Source organism: Apis dorsata, unplaced genomic scaffold (assembly GCF_000469605.1).
Source record: "Apis dorsata unplaced genomic scaffold, Apis dorsata 1.3 scaffold_1057, whole genome shotgun sequence".
Lineage (NCBI taxonomy): Eukaryota > Metazoa > Arthropoda > Insecta > Hymenoptera > Apidae > Apis > Apis dorsata.
The window spans coordinates 137,174-149,519 of NW_006264155.1; the positions used below are offsets into that span (position 1 = coordinate 137,174).

A 12,346-nucleotide genomic window follows, 5' to 3' on the forward strand; every position below is an offset into this window, starting at 1 on the left:
TTATACATTATAAATTTAAATTGTATAACAAAAATTTAAAAAAAAATTAACATTAACATGTTTATATTAGTTGTAATATTCTTTCAATAATTCCAATAATAAATATTTTCGCGTTTTATAAGTTCTAAAATATATATTAAATTAATTTGAATAAGGTAATTTAAAAAAATTTCTAATTTGTAATATATCTTTTGAATCTTTTATCTATTTTATTGTTAAAGTATGTATATTAATGACTTCTTTTTCATTAATTCTATATAAAAGAATTATTAAATCATTATTAAAAATATTTTGTAATTTAATCATGAATTATTTATAGAATCTATACTATAGTAAAAATGCTAATTTTTTTTATAATTCTATAGATCTGTGAATTGCCTTGTGTATTTCTTGAAGATAGAAAAGTTTATGGTTAGCAATTAAGCAATTAAAAACAATTATAAACATTTATAAAATTGTCAAGTTTATTCATAAAATATCATTAATAATAGAATAATTTAATAGCTATAGTTAATGGTTAACTTTCATGTGAATTTCTTTAGATAAATTACTTTAGATATTTATACACAATTGGAATTAAAAATTTAAATTTCACAAATCGGTCAAGATATGATTTAAAATGTTTTAAAATATTAATCATCATATAATGATTGATTGCATAATATGTATAATGAATCACACAAATATTTGATATGTTATCTATAAAAAAATTTTATAAATATAACATAAATTTATTTGCATTAAATAATATATACATTTTTTAAATATTATTAATACATTACAAATATATTATAGATACATAATAGATACATTAAAGTTATAAATTGTAAAGATACTTGAAACAAAATGTATTAAAATATATAAAAATTTATAAAAGTATTTGATTTTTATTTTTTTTTTTTATGAAAATTTTTATGAAAGTGAAAAAAAATAATCTAGGTTATTAGAAAATAAATAATTATATTTTAATTTATTTTCATTTCTTTTAAGTTAATTTTTTTCTTCAAGTATTTCGTAACATAAATTTTGTTAATATATAGTTTGGTAGAAAAATTATTTATAAAATTATAACAATTGCTCAGCTATTCAAGAAATTAATAAAATTTAATAAAAATTATTAATTATTTAAAATTTATCTTCTTTAAAATTAATTATAATCTTGGAGCTTATGTTTATAAGATTTTATAACAAAAAAATATATTTTTCAAATAATTATTAAATTTAAAAAAAATTTATTTATTGTAAATTTTTGATAATCATATCTACTCAATATGTTTAACATATTTCATATTCAAAAGAATTTTCTATATATAATAAACGTTCAAATATTTTTATATTACTATCCATATTAACTCTATTAAAACATGAATTTTCTATATATAATAAATGTTCAAATATTTTTATATTACTATCCACATTAACTCTATTAAAACATGATTTAAATTCTTCAACATTCTTAAGATTGCATTCTTTATACTCTGATACGTGATGAACATCGAAAACTATCGGTAACTGGCAATGTTGTACTACCTACATACATTTGACTTCGTCATAAACTATTCATATACCTTTTCCATTTTAAATGGATGGGCAATGGGAAATAATAAATAATACGCTTATACGTATATATTCGATACGCGTAAAGAAACGATTGCGACAAATCATTCGGAATTCTCGGATCGCACGTTAAAGACAGATTTAGATCGATGCTTGTTCAAAAAAATTGGCCACGTGGCTCAATTGCTTTGAAAGAAAAAAATTTCGTAAATGTTATTTTTTCCTAAACGAAATTCTTAAACGAAACAAAAGTAATATTAAAAAAAAAAAACTAGTTAAGTGAATAAAAAACAAAGACGAGTAAATCATTCGCTTGACACTTAAGCATACAGACATTTCGTTACTTGTTTATACAAAAATCAAGAAGTCACTTCGGTGAATAGGTACATCCGCCGAACGAGTGTAAACAATATTGTACACGTGGCCCACCGAGACTATTAGGTTATGTTCTCGTAGACAATTTAGCTTGCGCGAGGTTTGCCTCTATTTCCTTCTATTGCGTTGTCTAAACCGTTCTTAACAATAAGCCGAGATTTTAATAGCTAGAAAAAAAAAATTACGTAATTACTAAGGAATGCGTTTAAAAAAAAAGTTTGCGATAGAACATACCTATGTGGAAACAGTAAATAATCATTGGAGCTTTCTAGCAAGAAATATTTCGTTAAATCTCTATTGATAAAAATAACATATTGGAGAATACTAAAGTTTGATATTATATTATGTAAATTATTTCGAACATATACATGACAACGTCGTACATAACAATCTATTATGATTTTTGTTGGCCCAAATCTTTGACTCTTTGACATACATCCGTGTATTTATTCATTGGAAACGAAACGAAGTCGAATTCGTGGCCATAATATAAACTTCTGTGTAGAGGTGAAACTGATGATTTACAACAGTTACTATCCTTGTAAATAAAAATTTTCCAGCAAAATTCATTGAAGAAATTAAATATTTCGAAATCGATAAATTTTTAAATAATTTCAATTTTTTTTTCTATTGAAAATCTTATTTTTTTTAATTAATTTTTTAATTAATTTTTTTAAATTATTTCAATTAATATTTTCGTTTAAATAAATTATTATTAGCGATTAATTTTTTCATATCATCTCATATTATCATAATCATTTCAACGAAATCTCGATTTGTAATCTCATTGCGCGCGTTTAATTTATCGTAATATTTGGTAATAAATTTTTCGCGTTATAAAATGATCGATTAGAAATATTTGCTTTCTGAATTCTATGTGATTTTTACGCAAAAGTATACATTATTATTTTAAAATAAAAAAAAAAAACAATTGATTATATGTATAGATATTTGTGTTTGAGATACCAAGCAACAAGTAACATGAATTCGAGAAGGATATATTTCGAGTTTTGATTTGTACATATAGTATACATATTGTATACCGTAAGCTATCCCGCAATGTGTACTTAAGTAGTCTGTACAATCGGTTAAAACCGGTGCGACGATTCTTGACAATTTGTCGGGTCAAGCACGAGCCAAGCAAACGTTCACGCGAAGGGAGTGATTATCGACAACAATTTATTTGATTCGAGTTTTATATGTTTGCGTAGTCTGTTGTAGTCACGAGTTACGGTCTCGCTTTCAATGAGCTTAATCGAGCCGGTTAACACGCGACATTTCGTCCCAAGATGAATCATCGCGATTAACATTTGGAATTCGTTTAACAATTTCTAGGAGTGTTCTTGTGATGATTCTTTATATTATATAACGTTCTTTCTTATATGCTTGAATACAATTAAATTGTAATTAAGTCGTACACAATAATGCATATTAAATGCTATAAGTAAGTACATGCAACTCTTAACCGAATCTTTTAAACATTCGGGACGGATCGGTAAAATTCGGGTAGGATCGGGCGAGATCTGGATACTCCTGTATTGTAAGTAATATGATTTTTCGATTTAGAGTTTAAGTTAATAATTTAAAGTGGACAATACTTTTTGAATATTATTTGATTAATTTAAAAACTTGAATTTAGCTTCATTTAAAAATTAGATTATAAAAACGATGATAAACTTTTATTAATATTTAAAAATATTAGAATACAAAATACATAAATTTTAAATTATTATATTTTTCAATGAATGATATAAAAATTAATATGTTATCCATATTTTTCAAAGTAGCAACATTGATTTTAAAGGGATGAAAGTTTTATCGTGCGTGAATTTGATTTATCGTGTTATTATAGGAGGAGTTTTCTTGTGTTTAATGAGAGTGCTTATCAATTTGATAGCAAGGCGGATTTATTGAACCGTAGATATTATGTACTGCTATTATGATAATACACAAGGTTTGTATAATTTTCATAACAATAGAGAGAAAAATTGTCACGCTTACTTGCTCGCAATAATCTTAGCTTCGATGTATTGATCGATCGATATTGATTCTTTCTATTTTTTAATTATCGTTTTACCAATTACATATTGATTCACTACCGTGCAATAAAAGTCTATAAATTTGGGTTAGAATTATTTTCCGTACTAATCTATTGGCGATCAAAAAGATATTTATTTATTTATTTAAAATTCGAGTAATAGTTTTGTTCATGTAATTTTGAACTTTTAAAATGTTTCTATTATATCAGATAGTAGAATTTTTAAAAATATTTGATATATGTGATATAAATATTGGAAATATAAAAAATATTTTCACGATTTAACAAAATCTATTTTCAATGTAATATTATATTAATTAATATAAATAATTCAAATTTCTAAAATTTTATGATATCGTTATAAATATAATCTTAATTGAAAAAAAAATGATATAAAAGATATTAAATAAATTTGTGAAATTCCCTTTTATGATTAAAAAAAATATAATATAATAATTATTAATATCATATATATTATATAATCATAATACGATACGATTATTGATAAAAAAATTTTAAATGAAATTTGTCATGTGTTAACAAATTTTTTAAATTTTAATTCAACATTTCTATTGACTATATACGTGTAGAATATAAATTAGATACGAATGCTTATCACGCAAGATGTATTAATAAAGCTTAATAACGTGTCTTCCTGCATCTGTACGCATAAATTTCGCTTGCAAATATAAATGTGGTTTCTCATTGAATTATCTAAGCATACATTATCGCGAGAAAAATATACTTGTTGTTCTTCCGTCAAAAATTATGAAATATTAGATTTCATTATGCCATTTTAAACGATTGCAATTTTTTTAGGTCAATGAAGGCATTTATTAAACTCGGGCTATTAACTATTTTTGAAATAATGGAACATAAAACAAAAGTTTTCAAGTAATTTCATTGACAACACAGTTTTTTACAATTATTTTTTACTTCATCTTTGTAGATTGTTGGTACATAAAAAACAAATATTATTAAATAAAAATAAATTATGACAAATATAATTTAAGTAAAAAGTGATATATAAACAATGGTTAATTTTTAATATAAATAAATAATTAAATAGTATTTATTATATCTTCGTGTCTTCTTGTGAAATATGGAATTTTAAATTGATATCATATTTTACGATATCAAAAAACATCAAAAAGTAAAAATTTCTATTCGAATAAGAATATTTAATGTAAATTGTAAAATATTATAAAGCAAGAATTAAGGATTATTTAGTATAAATTAATGTGGTAGCAATAATTAAAAATAAATACCAACGATGAAAGAATTTTTCATATAATTAAATATCATATAATGTAATGCAAAAATAATTATTATTACTTTGAAAAAAAAAATTGTATTTTTGATCAGAAAATTTCTTAGATCAGTAAAAAATATAATAATTTGATTTTTCAAAGTATAATTTGTTTTAAACATTCAAGCACAAATTTTAGGTTAGAATGGTCCATAAAAATAAAATGTGGAATAGGGAAAAAGATGCGAACATAGAGTTTGTGGGTCAAAAATCCTAAGAATTAGATCTCAGTTTTTTTCATATTTAAAATATTCGTCTAACTTCTAATTATATTTAATATATTTTTTTCTAAAATGTCGAACTATTGAAATATTATAACTGTGGAATTTAGTATATATACGATATTATGTGTGCTATAAAATGGAAAAAATTAAAAAATAACTGTTATAAATTTATATGTACAATCGATTCCAATGTTTAGTTTGAAAAACCGTTAAAAGTCTAGATTGAGAAGATTTAGTGGTTTTGTGTTTATCGATATTTCTTTAGTTCTCTCATAATTCTTGTATATTTCCATTCTACCAGTTCACCGTTTATCCTGCGAGAATCTTGGTTAAAACTTGGCAAGAAATATTCAAGGTTAGGTTACATTGTTGCCAAAAAATAAAAGGTAAAATGGTTGATTATATATTTAGACACAATTTTATGAAAATCATTTTCGAAACTATTCCAAAGCAGTTTGGATATTGTAGTATTTATAACTTTTGTCAACGAACTATTTTATATTTTATATATTATAATTATTAAAATTACCATGGACAGAAACGAGAAGATTTTTTCACAAAAAACTAACGGATCAATTATTTACATAGATCTTTTCATTTCTAAATTCTATGCAGGAAACACTCTCGAGATGAATAACATAGAACGTTGTGAAATATTATGTACGTAGACGAGAAAGGAACGAATCTATTTATCACGCTCGCATCAGAATATGCTTAGAGTCCGTTAAAATTGCACGTCCCTTTCAATGACCTTTCATTCGCCATTTTCCTAGCGCAGAGTCGATTTTGCTATAGCGTCGTAAAGAATAAACTTATGGAAAACAATTTTATACGTATCCAAACGTAACTTGCGATAATATTTTTCTTACCATTATTATTATTATTATTACCGAGTATTAAAATAATAAACCTCCGTGATCATTACGACATTGATTGATTTCTTTCCTGCGCGAAACTCAAATGCGATTAAAATTAATACCCCAATGTAAACAATCTTACGTATTCTATTTTGTAAGCTTCTTTTCTTTTCCGATATTGACAAGTTCCTTTACACAATCTTTAAACAAGAACTGAGCTTGAACATTTCAAACGTAATGATAAAACCGATTTTACAATATCTGAACAGTAAATTGTCTAAAAGTCGACTGCATTATAGTGTCGTTTGAGAATTGCTAAATTAGTAATCATTGATATTTAATATCATCGATATATATATTTTTTGTCGAAATGATTGATGGCAGATATAACGATCTTCTATACGTATGTATAAAACAAATCGCAAAGAGATTATTTTTATTTGAATTTTCGTAACAAATAGTTTGCAATTATATTTCGAAATATAATATTATATTACATTCGATTATAGTCGAATTTCTCCTTAAATGGTATAGTAATAAACATATAAAGAACCACTGGCGAAAGGTGAGCGTCACTGCATGGCTGGTGCATAAGCACAAAGCTGTAGAACGATATTCGATCGTTGCACGAGCCGGTGGTAATCGGCAGACTGGTCACAGGTAGTCGATTCACCGATGAAGTAGAATGGGCCGAGTGTCTGGTGGAGTACTATTGGGGGAAGGGGAAAACAGTGGTGTTCTGTGCCCGCGATTCAGCCGCACGTTTCGTCGTGGTTGTCGTCGATGTTCTCGTCGTGTCATTCGTGTCAGTCGGTCGTGTAGTCGTCAAGTTGATTTGCGAAGAAGTCCGCGCATTGGAGTCCGATGGATCGCTTGTTCCATACCGGCGTTCCTACTGCGCAAGCCTAGGCATCGAACTATCGAGAAAATAGAAGAGAAACGCAACCCAAAGTGCCGTGTTTCCCCAGGTATGTAGCTAAGGGATCAGCCTCGAGCTATACTGGGAATCTAGTTACAATTTCACTCGACTGTCATTCGCTATGGATATCTTTCGATTCCATGAATTTGTTTAAAATGTTTATACGAATATAATCTGGCAGAGAAAGGATCAGGGTTCAGATTAAAATTAATTGTAAGATCGGATTAAGATAGATTGATGTATTTAAATAACCTTGAAATTAATTGAATTTAAGAGGAATTCTTAAGGTTTGTTATTTATCAATCCATATATTACTTTCGATATTATTCTTTTTATTAACTTATGAAAATAAAAGTAATAATAATAATAAAAAGGGAAGAAGTTATAATAGTGATAAGATAGGACTACAATAGGGGTTATGTGTCAGAATTTATAAGAGTTTCTGTATAAGTAACAAGAAGAAAATGGAACGTTTGAATAAAAACATGTTATAAAAGAAGCGCGTGATATAACGGAAATTAAATAATTCAATTAATTAAATTATAATTAGATTTGCGATCACAAATCTTTTTTACTATAAACTCTTACAATGAATTTTGTATTCCTATATATTTCATGAATTTTTATTTGTATTTATTTTGTGCAATTAATCTATCAAACTAACTTATATTAAAAAATCAAAATAACATGCAGGATAAACTGTTTTGAAAATAAACAAATCGTAAAGTTTTCAATTGAAATGAAACGAGACGGAAACGAAACATCGAAGAAAATTATTTTCGACAATTTAAATTTCCATTCAAAATAAAATGTAAAAAAATGTTTTTTTATATCTGAAATCATCGGACGAATCTTTTTGAATTCAAAATCGAAATGGTATGAAAAGAGTAGAAATGTAAAAGCGAGGTGAATGTTACGCGAGATTAACGTGGCAGTTATTCGACCGTTACCGATGCAACGTGTTTGCAATTCGAATTTTCGATCGATAAAAGGTATTATTACAGGTATGGAAGGTGATTCTTATTACTTTTCGCAATATTCGATTTGTTCAGAACGTTTTATTTTATTGCCATACGGGCATCGATAATACAAACGATATTAATAATTTATAATTACGTTTTTACGATTATGTTTATGATCGAAATTATAGGGAATATGAACCCGTTCGACGAAAAGTACAAATCCATTGAGCATGATCGAAATTTTTTTTGGATTCTGTGAATCCGCAAATTTGTGATATACATATGATATACATATTATGTAGTTAATAGATATACATACTAAACAATTAATCACTCGACAAGTTTTACAATTATTCGACAAATTACAAATACAGTGAAAAAATTATAGAAAATTTTTTAAATTCTTTCGAGTTAAATTTAAATTTAATTGAAATTTATTTCTTATTGTTTATATAGTATATTGGATGTTCCATTCAACAAATTTCACGAATCACAAATAGAGAGGATAAAAATTATAAAAATTTTTTTAGATTTTAACAGTGATTTAAATTTATAATCCTATAATACCGAATAATTAATCGTTCGACAAATTTTATAAATCACAAATTTTTTCGATTTCAATTTTTTAAACTTATAATCTATAGGCCAGATGCGTTTTTTTATTTGATTACAGGACAAATTTCACGAATCGCGAATTCAGAAAATTGAAAAATTCAATTTACAGAATAGAATAAAAAAGTTCGATAAAAATTGTTCGATATTTTCCCCAGACAAAGTATCCGTGTGATCTAATCGTGGAGCAAAGATAAGAAAGGGTGCAGAGTTTTTTTAGGGTCAATAAACTAGATAACCGTGCAATTATAATCACGCACACATTTTTAAGAAACAGGGTCCAAGAGCTTACGCAAATTTACTCGTGTCACGATAGTCCTAACACACCGATCGATATCAGTCCGGTATACCGTATCTCGTTTGAAATGTATGAAAGAGCTTTCCATGTTGCGAAACACACTTATTGTCAGTATAAATTCTCGAAGCGAATCTCGAGCGATTTATTAAACTGGTTGAGGTCGGCGGACTTTTCAGCCACTGTTGTTCGTATAGCCGTTGAAAAATGCAAATAAATCTCGTACTTATTATGCAATCATTGCGATCTGATTGGTATGAAGCGATTTCCAATAATGTTCTTTATTAATAATGAAGATTTATCGCTCTGAACGATATGAGTTTTATGGTTCGTCTAACGAACGATTTTGTGAATAAAATTGAAATAACTCTCAAGTGTCTGTAGTTAGATCTATTGAAAAAAATGGAACTGGAAATAGAAGATTATTTTTATTAATAATGATCGTTGTTTATTAAGATTTATCGCTTGATTGGAATGACTTCTATTCCTTTGCTCGTCGTTTATTTAAATAATTTTCGATACAATTTAGACAAAGTTTGAATAATTTGTAAATATTGTGATTAGATTGAAAAAAAATGGAAATAGATGATAATTGAATGGTTTATCACGATATAATTATAAGATGAAAAAAAAGCTTGCAGTCGTTTGGCTTAAGTACTTAAATCGGTTACGTCAGGTGGGTCGATGATTGAAAGCAAGTTTCTACCGAGTTAAAAATTACGCGCATGATGGATGTTTCGTCGAAACACTTCGCGCATGCGTTCTTTCAACATTGCGTTCTTTTCATAGAAATATTTACGTTAAGCCAGAAATTGTATTTTGTTTTATATCTTTTCATTGTATTTGTTTAATTTAATTACTTTTACTGTTGGAAACAGAAGAACATGAAACACTATTCATATTTCATAGTTCAAAATTTAATCATAAACCTCTTCAAGGAAGAACCTCCTGACATTTTATGAACATTACATACAACGTTCCAAGTTAGATGACACTCTCATGTAGAATGTCATGCGACTGATCAGCTGATCAATTAAAAAGGTAAATAATCAGTGATCCATAAGACGAGGGCAAGATTATCTTAAATAGACAGTGTAGTTAACAGTGTAGAGTGAACCAGTATCAGTGCATCACTTCGATGAAGCTAGTTGTGATGTTGAAATTCTTGAAATTCTTTTTATATTTTAAAAAATTTCGAACGTAAATAAAAAATATTTTAAATTAAAACATATATGTATATATATACATATTATTTTTAAATATTAATAAAAAAAAAAAAGCGTAGTAGGAAAATTATTCCAAGATGAAAAGAACACAAACGCGTGAATGATCTAGCAGCGACAGGTGGGAATAAAGGTGTTTGCACAATATTGGATCGATGTTAGCCTTAGCATTGTCGACGCCCTTAGCATTGTTTGGTTCGCAGACGTCAACGTGCACACAATCAATGATTAGCCCTGACCTAGCCTTTCCTTAACATATTTATTATATCACCGTTGCTTTCTTTTTCTTTTGTGTAGATTCATTTTTTTTTTCTTGATATTTCTTTCTCGGAAGAGAAAGCGAAATTATTACAAATGTTTAATTTTGCCCGAGTCTCGAAAATTAAACTTCGGAATGAATCGGTAAAATTCGGATATGATCGGCAGTACAAGAGATTTCGCCCGATCTTAGCCGAACTTTTTCGACCTATCCCGAAACCCTTAATCTCTCATACCCGCATGTCTAGAAATTATAGAAATATAGAAATTATATATAGATCAGTTGATAAATCGATCGTAGTCGAATTTTTTCATTTGCATCAAATAATAATTTTTTTCATGATGTAAGTGACTCGCCAATGGAAAATTAATCGTGGATCGTGAGAACGAGGAACAATGAATGCAAATTTTTTCTCCGATAACATAACACTTTATGACAGCATAGCGAGAATTGGAATTCGCGACATTTGACGAGAAAGTTGTATATCTATATGTATATGCGTGTAATAATATATTAGAACTTTATATCTATATAACTATAAAACTAAAAAAAGTTATTGAAGGTTACTTGAACGATAAAAAAAAATAATATGAATGTCAAGTTCTAGAAATGAAAATTTTATTATAGAATAATTCGATTCTCTGACCAGTTGTATGCCCGCGACTTGGAAATGTATATATATAGAGAATTGTTGAGACTAAAATACAAGCGCGATACCGAACGTTGCTTCGCCTCGCGTCGCTATGATCCCTTCGAAGCGCCAGCACACGTGCATACACGCTATACACGGAGCTGCTACGACGTCGCCAAGGACGTTATATATCGTTATATATCGAAGACACAAAAGCGTCTATCATTTGCATAGGGTGCACGCCGTCTGGAGTGATCTAATTTTCAGAAATACCACATTGTTCATGACATTATTATTACGAAAGAAAATGTTTGTCCTTGATATAAATATTTATATTTGATGACATACTTGGTTTATTATTTATGTAAATTAAGTTGGCTGAAATTATGTTAATCTATTATTAAACATAAACTCATAAATCTTTTGCAAGGTCAAAAGTTTATCGTTGTACAAATATTCGCGATTGATAATATGTATGTATGTATAGATATAAATCATAAATGACAAAATTAATTGACTTTAAAAAACTTTATAGAGAATTGAAAATAAAATTTTTATCAGATAATTAAGAAAGTGCTTATTAAGTAATTTAATGTTTTGATGATTAATAGATTAATTACGTTATAAATAAATAAACTTTATTTTAAAGCATTATTTTTTTTTAAACTTTTTTTTGCATTTTTCTAATATAATATTTATATCTAATATAATATAATTCTAATATAATATTCGATGAAGGTAAAAAAAAAGATTACATTAGATTAAGTTAAATTTTTTTTTATTAATTTATTTATAGATTCAAAATTGTTATATTTATTATATTATCTTTCTTTATCGAATAATGTTTAGAAAAATGTGCTACCTCAAATTTTACTTTTATTAATATAAAGTGAAGAATTTTATATTACGATAAAAGATAAAAATCGACGATATATTTACATCGTTTATAATTTTATTTACGTCAAGTTTTAAATTATTTAGAAAATTTTTTTCTCTATTCCTCCAATTATAAAATAATAATAATGATGATGATGATGATGATAATAATAATAATAATAATAATAATAATAATAATAATAATAATA

At 26.6% G+C, this 12,346-nt stretch overlaps 1 protein-coding gene across 3 annotated transcripts in view; it reads left to right on the forward strand.

Moving 5' to 3' along the window:
• LOC102674506 overlaps nt 1-12,346 on the forward strand; it is a 51,375-nt gene that overhangs the window by 1,651 nt on the left and 37,378 nt on the right. The window contains exon 1 of one of the 3 annotated variants that reach the window (XM_031514554.1): nt 6,891-7,328. The exons of the other annotated variants lie outside the window; for them this stretch is intronic. The gene's annotated coding sequence lies outside the window, so the exon portion shown is untranslated. Of the gene's footprint in view, nt 1-6,890; nt 7,329-12,346 lie in introns of those variants that run through there. 3 annotated transcript variants of the gene reach the window in all.